We start from the raw sequence: 6,742 nt of genomic DNA, 5'->3' as shown, positions 1-6,742 counted from the left end.
ATTTCATCTTGTTGGAGCATTCATTGTCCCCCTGGGAGTTGCAGTTTTCTGTAAGTTTGCTGTGGCTGAACCAAGAAAGAAGGCATGTGCAGATTTCTACAGCAATTATGATTCCCTGAAAGATTTTGAGGAGAAGAGGAAGGCTGGTATCTTTCAAAGTGATTTAGAACAGAAAGAATTTCTTCGGGTTGAGTTCCATGAAATTGTGTCACTTACCTGTGTTCCTGAACTATGAAACTAGGAGTATCTGGGCTGAGGAATAGTCTCTCAAGAAATAAATGATTAACAAATACTGTGAACACTAAAAAAAAAAAGAAAATTCATTCTAAGTCAGGCAACATCCAAAGATTCTGGTTCACCAGGCACAGGATTTGCCATATGTTCAGCAAAGTTTTCATTTCCTCCCTCTTCTGTGGAAATTTAGGTCACCGTTAACTGGAGAAGAGGAAAAGGCCATGGCAAAACCCCAAGTCTTCAGTGGCCTTAGTATCTGCAAAAGAGTGTGAATTAATATGAAGTCATTTAGAAAGAGTTTCACCATACATTAAGTTTAAAAAAATAAATGAGTTCCACAGAACAAAGTGAACAGTATAATCCGAGTCTATAAAAAATAGATGAATATTTCTTTCTTTGTTTAATATATTGATAGGAGGAAAAGGCTGGGAAAATATGCACCAAAATGTAAATGGCTATTAACTCCAAGTGGTAGAACCAGGGCGAAGCAGTTGTGATAGAGATGAGGAGACCTATTCAAAAGCTACTATGACCACTAGAGACTGTCGTACGAGAGAAGTAAGTCCGATAGAGAAAGACAAATATCATTATTAATGCATATATGTAGAATCTAGAAAAATGGCACGGATGAACCTATTTGCAAGGCAGGAGTAGAGATGCAGACATAGAGAACAAGCATGTGGGCCCAGGAGGGGAGGAGAGGGTGGGACGAATCGGGTGGTTATGACAGATATATATACACTGAGAGTGATAGTGTTCGTTGATCAGTCATGTCTGACTCTCTGCAGCCCCAGGGACTGTAGGCCGCCAGGCTCCTCTGTCCATGGAATTCTCCAGGCAAGAATACTGGAGTGGGTAGCTGTCCCCTTCAAGCGATCTTCCCAACTCAGGGATCAAACCTGAGTCTCCTGCATTGCAGGTGGATTCTTTACCATCTGAGCCACCAGGGACGTCCTTATACTCACTATGCTGTGCTGTGCTTAGTCGCTGAGTTGTGTCTGACTCTTTGATTCCCCGTGGACTGCAGCCCATCAGGCTCCTCTGTCCATGGGAATTCTCCAGGCAAGAATACTGGAGTGGGTAGCCTTTCCCTTTTCCAGGGGATTTTCCCAACCCAAGGATCAAACTCAGGTATCCCGCATTGCAGGTGGATTCTTTACTGTCTGAGCCACCAGGGAAGCCATACACTACAATGTGCAAGATAGATTGCTAGTGGAAACCTGCTGTGTAGCACAGGGAGCTCAGCTCGGTGCTCTGTGATGACGGAGGAATGGGATGGGGGTGGGAAGGAGGCTGAAGAAGGGAGGGGATATATGTATTCTTACTTTGTTGCACAGCAGATTCACTTTGTTGCACAGCAGAAACTAACACAATGCTGTAAAGCAAGTATAAAAAAGGAAAAGAGAAAAACTACCATGAAGGCAGATTGTGAGGACTTGGCGGTGGATTTGCTGCAGAGGGTAAGGCAGAGGGTGCAGCCAAAGATGACAGGCAGCCTGAATGGATGGGAAACAGCGGGGCAGTGGAGAAGAACAAGGAAGGCAGAGGGAGGGGAATTTGCTTTGAGATGATTTTGCCTTTGAGACATGGGGAACGTTGGAAGTCAAGATTTCCAACAGATCATCAGCAACACAGAACTAGCTCTTTGGGCTGGAGAGGACTAGAAAGTCATCCACGTGCACACACAACCTGAAGCCCTGGAGTAGGGGGAGAGGGGGCGGGCATGAAAAACAAAAGAAGAAAGTCAAAGGCAGGAAGGTGAGAGAGACAGCCACACTCAAAGGGGAGGAAGAGATAGAAACTAGGTGACAGGTCAGACAGGAATACAAAAAAGCTGGGGAAGCCAGCGTGAAACCCAGAAAGGCAAGACAAAGAAGCAAGGGAAAAAAGTCCCCCCTCAGCTGGAGCTGCCAGGCTGGCCTCTCACTCTCTGGGCTTGGCAGAGTTTACTGCTGGAGAAAAAGCAGTCAGCTACCCTCTCCCTCCTGCTGCAGATAACCAGAGATGCAGCTGTAACCTTGAATGAAGTTGAAAGTTTTGGCTATTACTCTGAATCAGACATCTTAATTACCTCTTAATACCTGAAGTAATAGTACTAGGAGACCTTTTATTACCTGAAGGTGACCATAAAAGCCATGGTTATCCAGGAGCAAGAGACCAATTAGCTCCACAGCACAAAGAAAGACAAAAATAAAATTACTTCATAATTACACCCTGAAGTCATGCTTCTTCAACATCTCCATTACACAGAGACGGAGCTGCTGTGACCACCGCCTCTCCCTTAGACAGCAAGCAGGATGTCCAACAGAACTTTCTCTGTAGTCTGGGAATTGCAGCTCATTTCCAAAGTCAAAAATAGTAGTGCAGTGTGCCCCTGTTCTTAAAAGACCCCAGTAGCAGCCAGATATTTCCCTGGGGTTATTTGACTCTGCTGCCGTCAACCCATCACCTGCCTCTTGTGCGCATTTGGAAATGCACACTTTTACAATGCACGCAGCTCCTGTAGTTGGAACCGGGAGTTGATGGCTTCCTGAAGATCGCTAGAGTCTCTTCTCCCTCTTTTCTACTATTCCTATTATCTTGCTTTGTGACAAATCACCACAAATGTAGTAGCTTAAAAACACAGAGGTTCCTGAGCTCTGCAGGTCAGAAACCCAGGCACAGGTCTCTGCTCAGGGTCTCAGAGCCGAAATCAAGGTGTTGGTGGCTGTGATCGCATCTGATGCTCTGGGTTCTCTAAGCTCACTGGTTATGGTAGAACTTGGTTCCTTGCAGCTGTAGGACTGAGGTCCCTGTTTCCTTACTGCCTCATTTGGGGGCTGCTCCCAGAGGCCATGAACCTCCCTCACTGTGTGGCCCCCACCATCTTCAAAGCCAACAGCAGAGCCCCCATGTCCAGTCCCCCTCACACTTAGAGTCTGTTTCCAGGAGGAGCCAGGTCTTCTAAGCCCTCCCCAGTTAGGGCAGGCCCCCCCCCGGCCCACCTCACTACTCTCCCTTTCTTAAAGGCAGCTGTGTGGTAGAACATGACCTCATCATGGCAGTAAACCATCAGACCCGCAGTCTTGAGGGAGTGATGCATGGTGTACCCCCAGGGGCAGGGATCTTGGGGCTGTCTATTCTATAACACTGCCTCCAAAAAGCCAGTCCTAGGTGGGCTCCCAAAGGCTCTTTTGTGAAGTGTAAGGAAGGAGAGTTACTGGGGGTTTGTTCCTCAGTTGGACAGTCTCTGCTGCAGCAGACTTGCTGAGCTGCCTTCCTGCCTTTCAGACGGAGCTGGCAGATGGCCAGTGGGTGGCAATAGTGATATTTGCCCCCCATCCTTTGGCATGGCTGGAGTGTGTGCGCCACCTGGGATTGCCACAGAATGCGGTGGGTTTTGAGCTGACTTCCCAGGACAGCATCCAGGAGCCCCGCTGGCCGTGGGGGTGTGTGTGTGGGGGAAGGGGCTTCAGGTATAGGCAGAGGACATGGGGCCGCAAGAGGCTACCACATCAGGAGGGCATCACCCTCCCCAGCACCCCCACCCCAACCCCTAGCCGCCGCCACCAAGTCGCTTCAGTCGTGTCCGACTCTGCGACCCCATGGACTGCAGCCTACCAGGCTTCTCCGTCCATGGGATTCTCCAGGCAAGAACACTGGAGTGGGTTGCCATTTCCTTCTCCAACCCCTAGCCAGCACCCCCAATTTCTCCACACAGGGCTATCAACAGCCAGGAGAGAACAGCCACAGCCGCAGCTTAATCAAAATGTGTGCTCCTTTCCCTAAGCCCACCTCCACCTTCATCTCAGTCAAACCTGTGAGAAGCAGAAGGTGAGAGAAATGAAAAGACCAGCCACACCCTGGCGGGTTCCCCGGATGCTCCGCCTGCAGGGCTCTCAGGAAAAGGATGTGACCTGAGCCCTAAAGCAGCTAATATGCCACGTCTTCAAGTGGCCAGACTGCATTTTGGGGATTCCTGTAATACCTGAGAAACAACAGGTTCACCACTCTGGGAAGGAAATGGAGAGTCGACAAATCATGCCGGAAGGTCAGCTTTGCAGAAAAAAAAAGCTTCATCAGTGTTGCTCACCAAGTTCACAGCATTTAATAAACCAGTTACATTCTTGAACACTGGGAACTGTCAACTTCGGGAGGGGACATGCTCAGTTCAGCGACCTCGGAGCAGGGGGAGAAATTCAGAGAGTGGCCTGACCACCAGGGCCCAACTTTGGTGGATAATCTGGGAATTTCAGGAACGTGTGCATCTGTAAGGTTGAGTGTTTGTATTCACACGTGAGTGAGGAGTGTGTGTGTGGAAAGAGAGAGGGTGTGCACATGAGGGCATGTGTTTGTTTGAGGCCATGCATGGGGCAATGTGTGTTTCTGGGTTGATGTTGATGGTACAAGGAGGCACCTGACCCTAAGTGGAGGAGGAAAGAAATGGAGTAAGATGGACTCTAACAGGCAATGTACCATGAGCTCTAACTGGCAAAAGGAAAATAAGACTTTGAAAACACGGGAGGTGGCAAAGCCAAGTTTACTGCAACGAGGATGCTCATTTAGGGACTGGCATCTTAATCCAAGGAGAAGACCCAACGTGATCTACTGTTGCTGAGTTTCCAGGGCTGCTAACTTGTTTTGCTCCCCAGCCATTTGTCTCTCTGTTAGTTTCATCCTTTCCACAGCTGTTGTGTAATGTAACCATGAATGTGCTGCTGAGCCAGTGTCCCGCAGCCAGCCCTGCTTCCACAGGAACTACTGGGAAGAGGCGGCACCGGGATCTCCACTGCAAACCTGCCAGAGCTGGTGAACTGGGCCACAGTGAGTTTGCTGCCGGAGGGAAGGACAGACAGGCTGCCGTCTCCACCGAATGTGTCCTTTGTTTTCCCTTTCTTGCAGATAGCACATCTTTCCCTATTTCTGAAGAAATCCACCCCCTCCCTAGTTCCCTGGCTCTTTAAGGAAAAAAAAAAAAAAAAGCAAGACCTGAAGAGTAAAGATAATCATTTAGGCACAAGTTGGGGCTTCCAAGGTGGTGCTAGTGGTAAAGGATCCACCTGCCAATGCAGGAGACATAAGAGATGCGAGTTCATTCCCTGGGTCGAGAAGATCTCCTGGAGGAGGACGTGACAACCTGCTCCAGTATTCTTGCCTAGAAAATCCCATGGACAGAAGAGCCTGGTGGGCTATTGTCCACTGGGTCGCAAAGAATCAGACACGAGTGAAGCGACTTAGCACGCGCCCACAGTTGTGCAACCGCTTTTGATTCCATAAAGAGCACAACTTCTATTTTCTTCATCTTATGTCTCCCCGAAAGCATTTCACAATTATTTCTTGTCCTCTGTTTTCCCAATTGGATGACTTCAGTATCATCTCAGAAAGGCAGCTGTGTCCAGAGTACTGTGCCATTTATCGAGCTCAAGAGAATTGTGACCATCGGCAGCACCAATCTTTACAGAGAATCCTGGAGAAACAAGTTGCTAACTTACAAAGGAAGTGATTTCTCCTGGAGTGTCCCTTCATCCAGGAACAGGAGTGAGCACAGTGTCACAGATTTTCAGGAGTCAGAGTGGGAAGTCACCACCCATGCTGAACCCCCTGTCTTACTCCTAAGGAAACCAAGACCTGGAGAAGTTAGCTTCTTTGTGAACTAGTCACCAGGAGCAGAGCTGCAATTGGCTCTTAGCAACCACGCCTCCCAGCTCCAGTCTCTGGTCCTGGTTCCCTGTGGCCCCCTAGACCTTGGCCTTCTTGATACTGAACATTTCCCCTAGTGTTGGCCCTGCAAAATATCCTTATTCCAAAGCGAAATGATTCCTACATTTTCTTTATTGGATATGTAATTTAGAACTAAGATTTATGAAGCTCCACTGGGAGCCAAGACCTGTGCTGTTTCGTGCACATTGACACATTGATAGAGGTATTTTCCAAGAGGCTGTAAAATGTAGGCTATTAGTGAATGGCATTAAAAAAAAAAATCCATGGCAGAGAATATCTTTTCTCCTCCATATAACCAAAGAAACTAGTCTACACTTCACTAAAGAAATAAGGACTTAAAGTGTCCTTAGCTACTGAATTAGGTGGCTGGTGAGTAAATGTGGTGTAGGTGTGTAGATGTGTGTGCTGTGGCTTGTGCTATGAAAAGCTAAGTCAGAATGAAGTTGGGAGTCACAAAGGTGATGGAGGCTGGAAAAGTCTAGAAGCAGAGACAAGAGACTGTCCACGTGTCCACTTTATCTGCCCAATTAGCCATCAACAGGCAGGTCACAGACTACGGGGTCAGCAAGAGGAGTGTCTTTCTCTTCTCATTACATATGCCTATCTGCTACTGTTGCCTTTTTCTCTGTCACTTTGGCAAAACAGCTCACCCTGGTCTGTCTCTGAAAGATGCTCAACGCTTATCTTCTTTCCCTGAAACTGAGGAAGTTTCTCTACTTTCCAACTCTTGTATGTGGGTGAGTTTGGCAAGTCTGGGGGTAGCTGCTGTCTCATCAGCCCTCCCCAGACTTGCCCTTGGCCTCAAAGT

This window comes from Bos indicus x Bos taurus, chromosome 13 (assembly GCF_003369695.1).
Source record: "Bos indicus x Bos taurus breed Angus x Brahman F1 hybrid chromosome 13, Bos_hybrid_MaternalHap_v2.0, whole genome shotgun sequence".
In the NCBI taxonomy this organism is placed as follows: Eukaryota; Metazoa; Chordata; class Mammalia; order Artiodactyla; family Bovidae; genus Bos; species Bos indicus x Bos taurus.
This window is presented reverse-complemented; position numbering follows the sequence as displayed.